Consider the following 14,261-nt stretch of genomic DNA (forward strand, 5'->3'; position numbering starts at 1 on the left):
GTGTGTGCGTGTGTGCGTGTGTGCGTGTGTGTGTGTGTGCGTGTGTGCGTGTGTGTGCGTGTGTGTGTGTGTGTGCGCGTGTGTGCGTGTGTGTGTGTGTGTGTGTGTGTGTGTGTGTGTAGGAAGCCAGAGGACATCTTGCAGGAGTTGGTTGCCTCAGTTCACTTCGTGGGAATTGAACTCAGGTTATCTGAGTTGGTGGCAAGCACTGGGACAGTTTTGTTTGGTGGTGGGTTTTGATTATTTGTGGATTTGGTTTTTTAATGTATTTATTGATTTTTGGGGTTCTTTTCATATATTTTGATCACAATTTTTCCTACGACTCCTGCCAGTACCCCTCCCCCCACCTCCCTCTCCACCAAACTTCATGAAGGGAGACATAAATCCTCATGGGAAAGGAGACAGAAATATTTTAAGAGTCAAAGGTGGTGGATGACTCTAAGGAAACAGAATCTTCCAGACACAACAGGACTGATGCTCATATGAACTCAGAAAGCCTATGCCAGGAGGCGGCATGTAACATAAAGACAAAATCCCAGCACTGAGAAGGACACAAAGCCCTTCCCCTTACCAAGAAGCTGTTTGCAACTGGTACCTACTAGGGAAGGGAAGAATAAATTTACTCCAATGGAGTGTCACTGTGTCTCTCAGTCAACTTCAGGGCAAGCAGCCATGTTTTCCTGTGCTTTTTTTGTTTGTTTGGTTTGGTTTGGAATTTTTTTTTCTTTTTGTTTGCTTGTAGTTTTTTGAGATAGGGTTTCTCTGTGTATAGCTCTGGCTGTCCTGGAACTTACTATGTAGACCAGACTGGCCAAGAACTCACAGAGGCTAACCTGCCTCTGCCTCCTGAGTGCTGGGATTAATGATATAAGCCACTACTGCCATACTGTGTTTGTTTTGTTTTACAAAGATACTGGGATTTTGTTGTTGTTTTGTTTGTTTGGGTTTCTGTTTTGGTTTTTTTGAGACAGGGTTTCTCTGTGTAGTTTTGTAGACCAGGCTGGCCTCAAGCTCACAGAGATCCACCTGCCTCTGCCTCCCAACTGCTGGAATTAAAGGCATGTGCCACCACCACCTGGCATATGGGTTTGTTTTTTTATTTTGTTTTTTTTTGTTTTTTCGAGAATGGATTTGCTTTTTAATGCACTTAGACCAATAGATAATTCTGTGAACAGTAGTAAAATGTAAAACAGGGATTCATATTGCTGCAGAAAATCAGACATCTAAATAGGATTAATCGACTTTCAAGTCCTTTACAGTAAGTAGAAAACACCAGGTGCGATGGGGCACGCCTTTAATCCTATCGCTTGGGAGGCAGAGGCAGGTGCATCTCAGTGAGCACTTGTCTCTAAATAAACAGGAGTGAAGCCTGGCTCGTAGCACAGCACTGACGCAGCAGCACTCAGGAAGCGGGAGCAGAAGAGTCACTCGAGTTCAAGTCCAAAGCTACTGGCCAGCCTTATCAGCACTGAGCTCCGAGTCATGCCTATCTCAAAAGACCAAAGGAAACTTAAACAAACAAACAAACAACCAGGTGGGGCTGGGGTATAGTCCACTGATGCAATGCTTGTCAGGCAAGCATGAGGTCCTCGGTTTGATTCCCAGCATGAAAATCATCATTAAAAACAACAATAATAATAATAATAGAATTACCCAGAATCAGCAAAAGGCAAATACACAAGAGAAAACGAAAATGATAAAGGATCAAAAAGAAATATATTCAGTGTTACAGCTCTTTTAGAACTTGTCTAGCAGGGTTTCTGACTTTTGTTGAAACCACGCCCCATTATAAATATAATATATATGCATATGTCATGTAAATATATATATATTATATTTATACATGTCACCCCTCAGATCACCACCACCATCCTCCTTGAGGAATCAGAGCATTGTCAACAAAGCTAATGACATATGACTGAACTACATCCCCAACCACATACTATTTTTCAAATGCAATGTTTCTTGGTTTTAATCATGAGTCCATAAGATTCTAAGTGTGGAAATGTGCACAGGAAGAGACTGGAGTTATCAGATCCTCCTGGAGTTGTAGTTAAAGGTGGTTGTGAGCCACCTGACATAGGTGCTGAGGCTCTGAATTCTCCGGAAGAAGAGCAAGTGATCTTAACCACTGAGCCATCACTCTCACAGGGTTTCTCTATTTAACAGCCCTGTCTGTCCTGGAGCTCTGTAGACCAGGCTGGCCTCACAGACATCTATCTGCCTGCCTCTGCCTCTGCCTCCCAAGTGCTGGAATCAAGGGTGTGCACCTCACTGCCCTTAATATACTATTTTGGGCAATAATACTAATTTTTAGAGGGATACAGCGTGTTGTCTGCTCAGTTTGACCTCTTGGCTCTCAGGAGTACAGACAGAAGATGAGCTGAACTTTGCTCAATGACAGAAATTTTCTAGAACCAGACTGTCTATAACCATAGCTGCAGGCAGAGCTGGGGAAGCACCTTGAGAGCAACTGAGAAAACAAGTCTAAGTGGAAGCAACTCATTTATATATCTAGAAGTGAACTGTGGGGTGGTTCGTCATAGATTTTGCTTTGCATGTGCAAGGCCTCGGGCTCAATTCCCAACACCACAATCAAACAAACAAGAAAGCAGGATATAAATCCAGCACTAGAGAAGTTCAGGCAGGGAGATTGTAAATTTGAGGCCAGCAAGAGCTACAAAGCAAGGAGTGTGGTGTGTGTGTGTGTGTGTGTGTGTGTGTGTGTGTGTGTAATAATTAGTGGCTAGCATAGCTCCTAAGTAGAGAATACTAATCCATTGCTCAATCAATGATTTACTCATCTCTAGAATCTGAAAAGTCACCTCCAATATTAAACAGATATATATATATATATATATATGTATATGTATATATATATATATATATTCAAACCACGTGGGCTCTCTTTTCAGAGACACCAGGGCAACTACTTCATCTAAGATCTCAGGATCAAATCAGGACTAGTCATGCCTGTGATATCACATTTGCCCTATTCTTGTAGAAACCTACAAATAGAGAGGGAAGTGTCAAATTTAAAGATTCAAGCACTTGGAAGATAGAGGTCAGATTTCAAAACCAACCTCGGCCATGTAGGGAGTTCAAAGCAAGCCTGAGCTACATGAGGCTAAAAAATAAAAACAAACAAATTCCTCGAGAGAACTGGGCACTTGAGACAGGCAGGTAGATCTAGTCTACACATCAAGACTGAGCCAACCCACAGTTCACTTCTACACATGTGAACGAGTTATTTCAATTTAGGTTTTGGAGATTGTTTTTGTTGTTGTTGTTGTTTTGTTTTGTTGGTATTTTGAGACAGGGTTTCTCTGTGTAACAGTCCTGGTTGCCCTGAAACTCCCTTTGTAGACCAGGCTGGCCTCAAACTCAGAAGAGATCCGCCTGCCTCTGCCTCCCGAGTGCTGGGATTCAAGCAGCACACCATCACTGTGCAGCTCCCGGCTAGATTTTTCCTCAGCTGTTCTCATGCCACTTGACGTGCTTTCTTAGCTCAGCAGCAGCTATGACTAGCCAGGCCTACACAACGAGGCCCTGCCTAAAACAAACAAACGTCCTTGGAATAGTTAATAACAACAAATGAAACTAACTTTAGTTTTTCCTTATTCTTATTGCATGCATATGGATGTTTTGCCTATGGCTGTGTACTACCCCATGTGGGGCCCTCAGGGGTCAGAAGAGGGCAGTGTATCTTCTGGGACTGGAGTTTCACAATGTGTGAGCTGAGAATCAAACCAGTGTCCTTTGGAAGAGCAGCCAGTGCTCTTAACGTCTGAGCCATCTCTCCAGCCTTGGAACTAATTGTAGTATTAAGTTAATAACATACTAAAATTAAAAAGATATTACTAGTTTGCTTATCTCTGTCTTGCTATCAAAAGCCACCAACCACACACTGGTCACATACTTCAGTCAGCACCCTGGTTTCCATGAGATTTGCATAGATTTACATGTCCTTTGAAGAAATCCAAGCTACAAATTAATCATCCTTGCTAGCAAGGCTCTCTGCCTTGGCCCAGTAAGTATGCCACGCACTGCAATGTCTTCAGTCATCCTTGCTGTCTTTTCATTGTGGATAAAATCCTCATCATAGCCAGGTGGTGGTGGCGCACGCCTTTAATGCCAGCACTCAGGAGGCAAGGGCCAGTGGATCTCTGAGAGTTCAAGGCTAGCCTGGTCTACAGAGTGAGTTCCAGGACAGTCAAGGCTACGTAGAGAAACCCAGTCTTGGAAAAAAAAACAATGAATAAATAAATAAAATCCTCATCTTTAGCTAGATAACTATTCACTACAGTAACTGTGTTTCCTAGTCCCTATTGTCATGTGACCATTGTAGTAATATCTGGTAGTGGGATGCAAGCAGAAGTCATGTGTGCACCCCCAGGATGGAGCGGTGAGATGCACCTTGAGCTCCTGTTGAAAGACATGTAGCAGCTGCGCATAGGAAGAAAGAAGGAAGGAAGGAAGGAAGGAAGGAAGGAAGGAAGGAAGGAAGGAAGGAAGGAAGGAAGCCTTGTAGCAATAATAAGTAATAAAATAAAAGTGATGTCTTGGCCCCTTCAGTCAAAGCACACACCAAGAGAGGCAAGAACCCTAGGTGTTTGGTATCCATGGAGCCACCACAGCGGACCTGGATTAGCCACACTGTATAAGGGAAGAAATTCCTGTCGGTTGAAGCAACTATTATTTTGGGTGATCACAATTCATAGTTGAGCCCCGTTGAAGCTAGTGTACTCATTATGTTTTACTCAGTAATGATTGCTGCACTTCACAGGAGTGTTTTAGGACAATCTTCATCCTAGATGGCATTATTACCCTCGGAAGAACTATGTCCAGATTAGGGTCTGGATGTCCGTGCTCCCTAAGTGTGCATTAATAAAATTGGGAAGACTGCTTTTTCTTCTCGAAGCTCCTCCTGTGGGTGCAGACTGAGGGTCTTCAACAGTGAGCCTAAAGGAAAGGAAAGCCATTGTTTGCTTTCCACCTGCATGACTGCAGAGACTCCAAGACTAACAGAACAGGAGGGCTCAGTCCTGGGGCAAAACCCAGAGAGGGAAGGGCTCCAATTGTTGGCTGCCTGTCTGTTAGCTGCTGTCTCCCCTTCCCTCCCATCTACCCATGCTGATCGCCTTCCTCCTTCGAGGAACCAATGGCCTTTACAGGTCAAGGCTGATCCTAGGAGAGTAGGAGAAAAGGCGAAATGGGCTGGATAGACTGCAATTTCAAAACATATTTGTTTGCTGTCTTATCCCTAGGTTCTAAGTTTTACCTATGGAGAGACTATGCGTAGAGTCTACAGATAAACACTTTTTTGTGTGGAGTCTACAAATATACATACTTTTTGAAATTTTGTATTCATTTACTCATGACTATCCACTCATTAATGTGGCAAGTCCATGTGATACAACTTTATTCTCGTGTGATGTTATCATTGGAAGCTGGGGTTCCCCCATGCAATATAGCTACTCCCCAGTTTCCATGAAAGGTTGTTTCTAGAAGACTCTACAGGCATCAAGACCACCTAGTCCTCTGTAAAGAATGATGGTTTGTGTGTGGTCTTTTGCATTCTCCTATGTGCTTTAGATCAGGTCTAGATTAATACCTAAGACTATAAATGGTGCCCAAATCAAGCACTAAGAGAAAAAGTTGCATATGTTTAACAGAGGGACAATATTTAAAATATTTTGAGTCTGAGGTTGGTTGAAATCATGATGCAAAACCCAAGAACTGTATTTGTGTCATATGTAAATTATATGTAAAGCGACCATTTGAGAGGGAGAGAATGCACTTATGTCCTCACAACATCTATTCTGTCTCTGCTAGGTACCTGAGTGGGGTACAATGGAGAACATTGAAAGAGAAGACAGAAAGCGCTTGCTCTCAAAGATGTAGTATTGGAATATGTGTACAGCTGAGGTCAGGGGATTACTATGACTTCAAGGTGAGCCTTGCTACAGAGAGACCCAGGGTTTTGTTTTGTTTTATTATAAAAGCATACACACAGAGAACTTCTACAGGAGGAAAGATAACAAAGGCAATGGAGAAATCAGGACACTGGCTGCCACCTGGGGACCTCTGTGTAAGCGTCGGCATTCCACTTTGAGTGACCTCTTGTTGCTGATTAACTGCCTGTCCGTTTGCCTGAGTCTCATGCTGAACTGAAGAAATTCCTAGAAAATCAGATTTTACAACTTCCTTACTAGAGCACCTGCATACTAACTTAGAGTAAGCACTCATGAAATAATGAATGGATAGATGGGGGAATGGATGAATGGAAAGTATCATAAACCTCTCTGCAGTCTTTACCCTCCTTCTCTCCAGTGTGATCCTAATTTATCCCATAGATAAGGTTACTAAAATTAGTTTGAACCGAAACCTCTGTAATGAACAATCTGAAAGAACATCAAGGAGAAGCCATGGGGCCATTTACCAAAGGGATTTTTATTTATTTATTTATTTATTTATTTATTTATTTATTTATTTATTGCAAGACATGGTTTCTCTGTGTAACTGGCCTAGCTCTCCTGGAACTTGCTCTGTAGACCAGGTTGGCCTCTGCCTCCTGAATGCTTGGATTAAAGTTATATGCCAACACTGACTGGCTTATAGTCTAATATCTTGACGCAAAAACCCCAAACCAAAAATCAAAAATCATCAGAAATGATTCCATTCTACAAACCAAGCCCACTCAACAAGAGTAAAACTGATCCTTTCTTGAGGGTATGACCGACTTGACCTAATTCTTTTCTCTGGGGGAAAAAAAAGACCTTCTGGCCAAGTGTAGTCAGATTTTTTTCTTTGGGCCACCAGCTCACAAATAATGACTCAGAAACTTATTAATTATGAAAGCTTGGCCTTAGCTTTTATAACTTAAATTAACCCATATTTTTATTTTTATTTATTTATTTTTGGTTTTTACGAGACAGGGTTTCTCTGTATTGTTTCAGGGGCTATCAGTCCAGCCCGGCCTGGAACTCACAGAGATCCGCCTGCCTCTGCCTCCCGAGTGCTGGGATTAAAGGCGTGCGCCACCACCGCCCCGCAACCCATATTTTTATTAAAGTACATTCTACCACGAGGCTTTAATCTCTCTCCCATTTTGTGTGTCTGACTCATTCAGAGTCTTGATGATGTCTCCCCTTTCTTCTTCCCAGAGTCCTCTCTATCCCTTGAAGTTCCGCCTAACCTCCCCCTGCCCAGCTATTGGTCATTTGGCTCTTTACTAAACCAATCAGAAGGTGCCTTGGCAAAGACACATTTTCACAGTGTAAACAATTATCTCTCAGCAGCCAAGCCTCCAGTACACATGGTTCTGTGGGACATTCTACTCTCATACCACAAATGATACAAGGTAGAGGAGCTCACCCCAGCATTGATGGTGGGCATTTGTATTGATGGCATCTATCCCTGAGAAACACCCAGATCCCACATCTCTGAGTAGGGAACTAAAGCACTGTGGCAATTTAGCAAGGCAAGTCTTGTGTGTTGCCGTCGAGTTTCTTAACTGCCTCAGCCAGGAGTCCTGGCCCCTTTGGTTAATGTGGAAGGGAGAAAGAATTCTGGGGAGCATGGAACTGAAGACTGTTTTGTCCCAAATGTAGTATAATTCTCATATTCTATTGGCCAAAGACATTCAAAGTGGCAGGTGTCTGAATCCAAGCACTGGGGAGGTGGAGGCAGGAGGATAAGGAGTTAAGGGTCATCCTTGGCTACATAGCAAATTCAAGGCCAGCCTGGGATACATGAGACCCTGGAAAAGAAAGAAAGGAAGGAAGGAAGGAAGGAAGGAAGGAAGGAAGGAAGGAAGGAAGAGAGGGAGAGGAAGGGAGAGAGAGACAGAGAGAGAAAAGAAAGGGAGGGAGGGAGAGAGGGAAGGAAGGAAGGAAGGAAGGAAGGAAGGAAGGAAGGAAGGAAGGAAGGAATAATAGTGTGTGTGTTTCTGGGAAAATCTGATTTTCTCTTACCAACTATGTGGCTCACAGTTTTTCAAGAGATCCACCAGCTTCTGCCTCCAAGTGCTGTAATTGAGAGCATGAGTCACCACCCAACTGAAGCATCAGCATCTCTTATCTCTGCTTGATATGCTTTCATCTCACAGTGCACTAAAATGTATTTATTATTTGTTCTTGTTTGTATGTATAGTCACATAGTTTATGTGTGCCACGTGTGTTTAGGCACCCTCGGAGTCAAGAAGACATCAGATCCCCTGGAACGGAAGTTACAGTCTGTAGCTGTCATGTGGGCGCTAGGAGAAGAACCCAGGTTCTCTACAAGAACATCCACTGCTCTTAGAACCCAGGTTCTCTACAAGAACATCCACTGCTCTTAGAACCCAGGTTCTCTACAAGGACATCCACTGCTCTTAGAACCCAGGTTCTCTACAAGAACATCCATTGCTCTTAGAACCCAGGTTCTCTACAAGAACATCCATTGCTCTTAGTGCCAGACCCGAACAGTGTTTCCTAGCATGTTGTCTTGCTTAGGGTTCCATCACTGTGGTGAGATACATGACCAAAGCAACCTGGGGAGGAAAGGGTTTTGCTTAAGTTTCCACATCACAGTTCATCACCAAAGGAAGTTGCGACTCAAGAAGGGCAGGAACAGGAAGCAGGAGCTGATGCAGAGACCATAGAGGAGTGCTGCTTACTGGCTTGCTAGCCTTGGCATCACCTGTCTTCTTGGTAGCCTCACCATTCACCATCTGTGTTGTCTGAACCAAGTTAGCAAGCACCTCTGGGCTTTAATTTTATCACAGTGTAAAATAGGGTGGTGTGGCACTCACCTCACAGGGATATTGTGGTCATAAATATCAATAAGGTAACACTCTTGAAGTATATGTGGGATATGACAGTAATAAGAAATGTCCACACTCACAGTTTTCAAAATTAATGGTATGAAGTACTTTGGTGCAGGACACCATCGCCAGCTGATGCATAGAAAAATCTGCCATTGTAGCGTTAGCTATACACTCAAAACAAATGGGCTGGTATTCTGTGCCCTTGACTTTTCAACTCCTAAATCAGGCTTTAGGGGTGGGTGAGGAAAAATGGAGGAGGAGCAATAGACTTTTCCTTACCTCTTGACTTCAGTTATTTTTTTTTGTTACTCTATTCCTAACCAGATAAGAAACTGTTTGAGCGATTTATAGACTAATACTTGCAAGAAATATTCCAAAACTTTGAAGTTAAGGTTTCCCAAAGCCCATGTGTACAACCACTGCAAAGAACTACTGGTCATGGACCCTTTTCTTGAGAGATTTACAAAGAGCATCATCTTTCCTAGGGAATTTAGCTTTAAGTAGAGGATAACAGAGAATAATAGGAAATGACAACAGATTGGCACATTCTATGATAAACTGCTCAATGAGGGGCAAATAAGTTTCTCCCAACAAAGACAAAGCCAGTTAAATAGCTGAACTGAAATAGGTTTGTATTTTTGTGACTCAGTGCTTTTTACTCTAAAAGCAATTACCCAGGAGCTGCCTCGTGAGTGAGTGGAAGTCAGGATGGGCCTCCAAGAGGAAAGCTCACTTTTGCTGACGCCTGGATGGTGGCAAGCCTATTGCCCAAACTCAGCTTCGCTTCTAATTCCTGACCTGAAAATTGGGGCCAGCAGGTGAAACAAGCGATAGATCGGTTCTGAAAAATAATTAATCTACAGGAAGGGTGGAATAAAGCGTTTCCTAACATTAAAGAAAAAAAATTGCACCATGCCTTGAGTTCAAGCGACTCAAAGAAGCATATGGGGATTAGAGCCCCAGGTGCATTACAGGAGACTTAATGACAATTTCACTATTCCAACAGGACTGTTTGTTCTTGGTTTGGTTTACATAAATATTTTTATATTAATTAACACTCAAATGGGTGTATAAAATAGGCAGACTGGTGTTATGATACAGTCCAAAAATGTTTTTTAAAGCCTTTCAGGTGAAGGACGGTGCCTTTATTTCATCTGCAAATGATAATAAACCCTTTGTTGTTACAGCTGTCAAACAACAATAAAATTAATTACCACTCAAACATTATCTGAATTGTGCGGCTTCCCAGAAACCTTAGCCACCTCCAGACTCCTACCTGATTTGTCACACGGAAAAGGAAGCCAGGTGTTGCGGTACATGTCTATAATCACAGCACGTACCTCAAAAAAAAAAAAAAAGATGGTAGAAAGCTATAGATAGACGATGATAGATAGATAGATAGATAGATAGATAGATAGACAAATATGGATAGATAGGTAGATAGATAGATAGATAGATAGATAGGCAGATATAGATGGATAGATGGATAGATAGATAGGCAGGCAGATATAGATGGATAGATAGATAGATGGATAGATGGATAGATAGATAGATAGATAGATAGATAGATAGATAGATAGATAGATGATAGATAGATAGATAGATGATAGATAGGCTGGAAAGATGGCCCAGAAGGGAATACCACTTGATGCCCTTTGCAAAGGCTCTCAGTTCAGTTCTACGACTCAGGCCAGGTGACTCACAACCACCTATACCTCCAGCTCAGAAAGATTCAGCTCTAGATGGAGATTTAAAAATCAAAACAGTAAAATTAAAAAATAGGCAGCGGTGACGCACTCCTTTAATCCCAGAACTTGGAGGCAAAGGCAGACGGATCTCAGTGTGCTTGAGGCCAGCCTGGTCTACAGAGTGAGTTTCAGGACAGGCTCCAAAACAATACAGAGAAATCCTGTCTCGAAAAATGAGGGAAAAAAGAAAGGAAATTCAGGACTGGAGAGATAGCTCAGTTGTTAAGATCACCAGCTGCTCTTTCAGAAGATTGGAGTTTAGATCCCAGCACCCACAATGGGCAGCTCACAATGGCCTGTATCTCCAGCTCCAAGGGATCTGACACCCTCTACTGGCCTCCAAGTCTCCTGCACTCAGATGGCACACATACATGCATACAGACACACACACACACACACACACACACACACACACACATAAAAACTAAAATAAATGCACTTTTTTGAAAAGATTTATTTATTATGTACACAGTGTTCTGTCTGCATGTATTCCTGCAGGTCAGAAGAGGGCACCAGACCTCATTACAGATGGTTGTGAGCCACCATGTGGTTGCTGGGAATCGAACTCAGGACCTCTGGAAGAACAGCCAGTGCTCTTAACCTCTGAGCCATCTCTCCAGTCCCAGTAAATGCACTTTTTTAAAAAAATAGGAAACTCACCAAAAAAAAATTTAAGTTGGGGGTGGGGAGTAAGGTCCAAGTGTCCTTAGTTGGTTAAAGAAATAATATGCCCTTTGTGGCCTGAAGCTTTCTCAAGGCCTAGAAAATAGACACCTAATATTAACTGGCACCTTAGGAGACACTCTTCTTCAGATAGTTTGGAGGCTGTTACCCAGTAGGCATACTATGGCCACAGTTTAACTCTATTCTCAGTCAGTTCTGTTGGGGTGGTGGGGTGCTGGAACGTGGGCTACAGAGATGTGGCAGACGACGACCTTGAGGCCGTCTTCATCCTTCTCATCATCTCCAATTCCTTAAAAACCTCCTTCAACCCAAATCCTTTTCTTGTTTCCTCTTAGCAACCAGTGGAAGCCTATATAACTCTCCCCTTAGAAAAGACTTCATCTGGAGGTGGCTTGAAGGTTAATGGTTAACCCCTTTGTTTGTGGTTCCATGAATATAGGTCACACCAGCAACGAGTCTTTAGACAGAAGGTACATAAAGAGGTAGTGGATGGTTCAGGACCTCATTACAACATGTCCATCAAACCCCATGGGGCAACAATGTGTCTGATTGATTTTTTTTTTAAAGTGTGGCTGCCGGCTATCATGTGGCATTAGCCTTCAAACTTTACTCCAGACTACATCAGGAAGCTGATGCAAAAGCTTTACTTACTCAACTTCGGGGACCAGCTTCCCTCAGAGCAAAATTCTAGTACATACCAGATCCATTCCCCACCCCCCAGACCCCAGTCTGAGTTGCTGATGACTCAGAATGTCTGTGTAAACAATGACCCCAAGGATGGGTAGGCTCCAAGGGGAAAACAAGCACATTCCCAGTGTCCCCAACACCACGTGATCCTTCTTTCCTCCTTTCTTTCCAGTGCTGGGGTGGAATCCAGGACCTTGCTTGTGCTGGGCAAGTGTTCCACCGGAGCTGTAACACCAGCCTATATCTGTCATTGTTTTCTTGTTGGCTGCTTCTTTGTTTGAGATGGGGTCGCACTATGTAACCCTGGCTGGCCTGAAACTTGCTGTGTAGACTAGGTTGACCTCAAACTCAGAGGTCTGCTAGGATTAAAAACATGCACCATCACATCCAGATAAATCCTTTTTTTTAAACCTGTCACTTTTTCTTTTTTTGAGGGGAGGTTCCAGACAAGGTTTCTCTGTGAAACAGTCCTGGAACTCACTTAGTAGATCAGCCAGGCCTGGAACTCACAGAGATCCGCCTGCATCTGCCTCCCGAGTTCTGGGATGAAAGACGTGCGCCACCACCGCCCAGCCGAATATTTCAAATATGGCTCAATGTCTTCAGGGTTATGGATCCAACCTCAGGTATTAGTTAGGTATCTACTTTGTTGAGCTAATACAGAACAGAAAAGGTTAGGTAAGATTTCTAAGCCAACTTGGTCTACATAGGGAGATCTTATCTCAGAAAGAAGAAGCAAAGGAGGGGAGGAGAAGGAGAGCAGAAAGGGGACATGGGGGGGTGCTAGAAAATGATGAGGTGCCAAGGCTTGGTGGCACACACCTTTAATCCCAACACTCAGAAGACAAGAGTCAGAAGAGTTTGAGGTCTACATGGTGAGTTCCAGGGCAGCCTGAGTAACACACCTTGTCTCAAAACAACACAAACAAACAGCAGCAACAAAACGAGCAAGAAAAAGAAGAGATATCCAAAGTTGCGAGCACCAAAGACGGGTCATCGGAAGGTGGATATCAACCTGCAGAGATTTTTCTCCTAGGAAGGGAACATGAATTTTCGACATTCAGGAGACAGTGTATACAAAGATTTCAGTCTGTTTGTTTGTTTGCTTGTTTGTTTGTTTATTATTTATTTTGGTTTTTCGAGACAGGGTTTCTCTAAATTGTTTTGGAGGCTGTCCTGGAAGTCGATCTGTAGACCAGGCTAGCCTCCCTCAAACTCACAGAGATCCGCCTGCCTCTGCCCCCTGATTGCTGGGATTAAAGGCGTGCACCACCACTGCCTGGTTTATGCCTTCATTTTTGTTTTTTAAAGCCAGTCTTTAGAATAAAGCAGAGGATGTCTGTGTCCCCTTTATCAGAGCAGAACTTTCTGAACAGCTCCTACGGTCCCCAGAATAGCTTTATTTTAGTGTCAGCTCATTTGAAAATTAAGGTTGGTTGCTGTTTGGCCTCTGCGACAGAAGCAAGATAACAAAAGGAATGTCATCCTTTGGGAAATGTCACAATAAGACGCACACGGTGAGCCGCCGCTGTGGCTCTAAGGCCTACCATCTCCAGAAATCCACCTGTGGTAAATGTGACTACCCTGCCAAGCGCAAGAGAAAGTATAATTGGAGTGCCAAGGCTAAGAGGTGAAACACTACCAGGACTGGGAGGATGAGGCACCGAAAAATTGTCTATCGGGAAGAGTCAAACATGGAGTCCGTGAAGGGACAACACCCAAACCCAAGAGGGCAGCTGTTGCAGCATCCAGTTCATCTTGAGGATTTCAGTCATTCATAAAATAAAATGTTCTGGTTTCGAAAACAGAAAAAAAAAGGAAAGAAAATTAAGGTTGGTCTTTCCTAAGTGAACCTTCCTAGAATGCAAAATAAGTAAATGAATAGCTATCAAGCCTTGTATGTTGAAAGGTATTCTGGGAAAACAGTGACGTATCCCATCAAAAGTCATCCTCGCTGCCCCCAAGGTTATTTTATTATCAGAGAAGCTCTCGCAGCCCCACACAGTGCTGCTTCTCTAGCACCAAGCCTGCCAGAGAAAAGGACTTAAGTATTTCTTAGGTTTCTAGTTTTAAAACTGTCTAACATATTCACATTCTAGAACATTCTTTACTAAGGTTGTCAAGGCAAAACTTACTATAGCAGGGTCTTCCCCAAGGCCATGCTTCCCAACGGAGACATTAGAATGTAATAGGCATGTGTGAAGACAATAAGAAACTCGCTGTTTCAACCACCCCTCAACCTTGTGACAGTTACGTGATCTTTCCACCTCAATTTTTGCTTTATCTGTTTGTGTTTGAGACAGGTCTCACTACGTAGCCCAGGCTGGCCCTAG

The 14,261-nt window shown here is 43.1% G+C and overlaps 1 non-coding gene and 1 pseudogene across 1 annotated transcript; both read left to right on the forward strand.

Annotated features, from left to right (window-relative positions):
• LOC101828715 overlaps window positions 1-13,695 on the forward strand; it is a 28,556-nt pseudogene extending 14,861 nt beyond the window's left edge.
• On the forward strand, window positions 1,722-1,781 carry LOC121137332. The gene has a single exon (XR_005874586.1). It is a non-coding gene; the product is annotated as a U7 small nuclear RNA (small nuclear RNA).
• Window positions 13,696-14,261: the final 566 nt, after the last annotated feature.

This window comes from Mesocricetus auratus, unplaced genomic scaffold (genome assembly GCF_017639785.1).
Source record: "Mesocricetus auratus isolate SY011 unplaced genomic scaffold, BCM_Maur_2.0 Super-Scaffold_100676, whole genome shotgun sequence".
Classification (NCBI taxonomy): domain Eukaryota; kingdom Metazoa; phylum Chordata; class Mammalia; order Rodentia; family Cricetidae; genus Mesocricetus; species Mesocricetus auratus.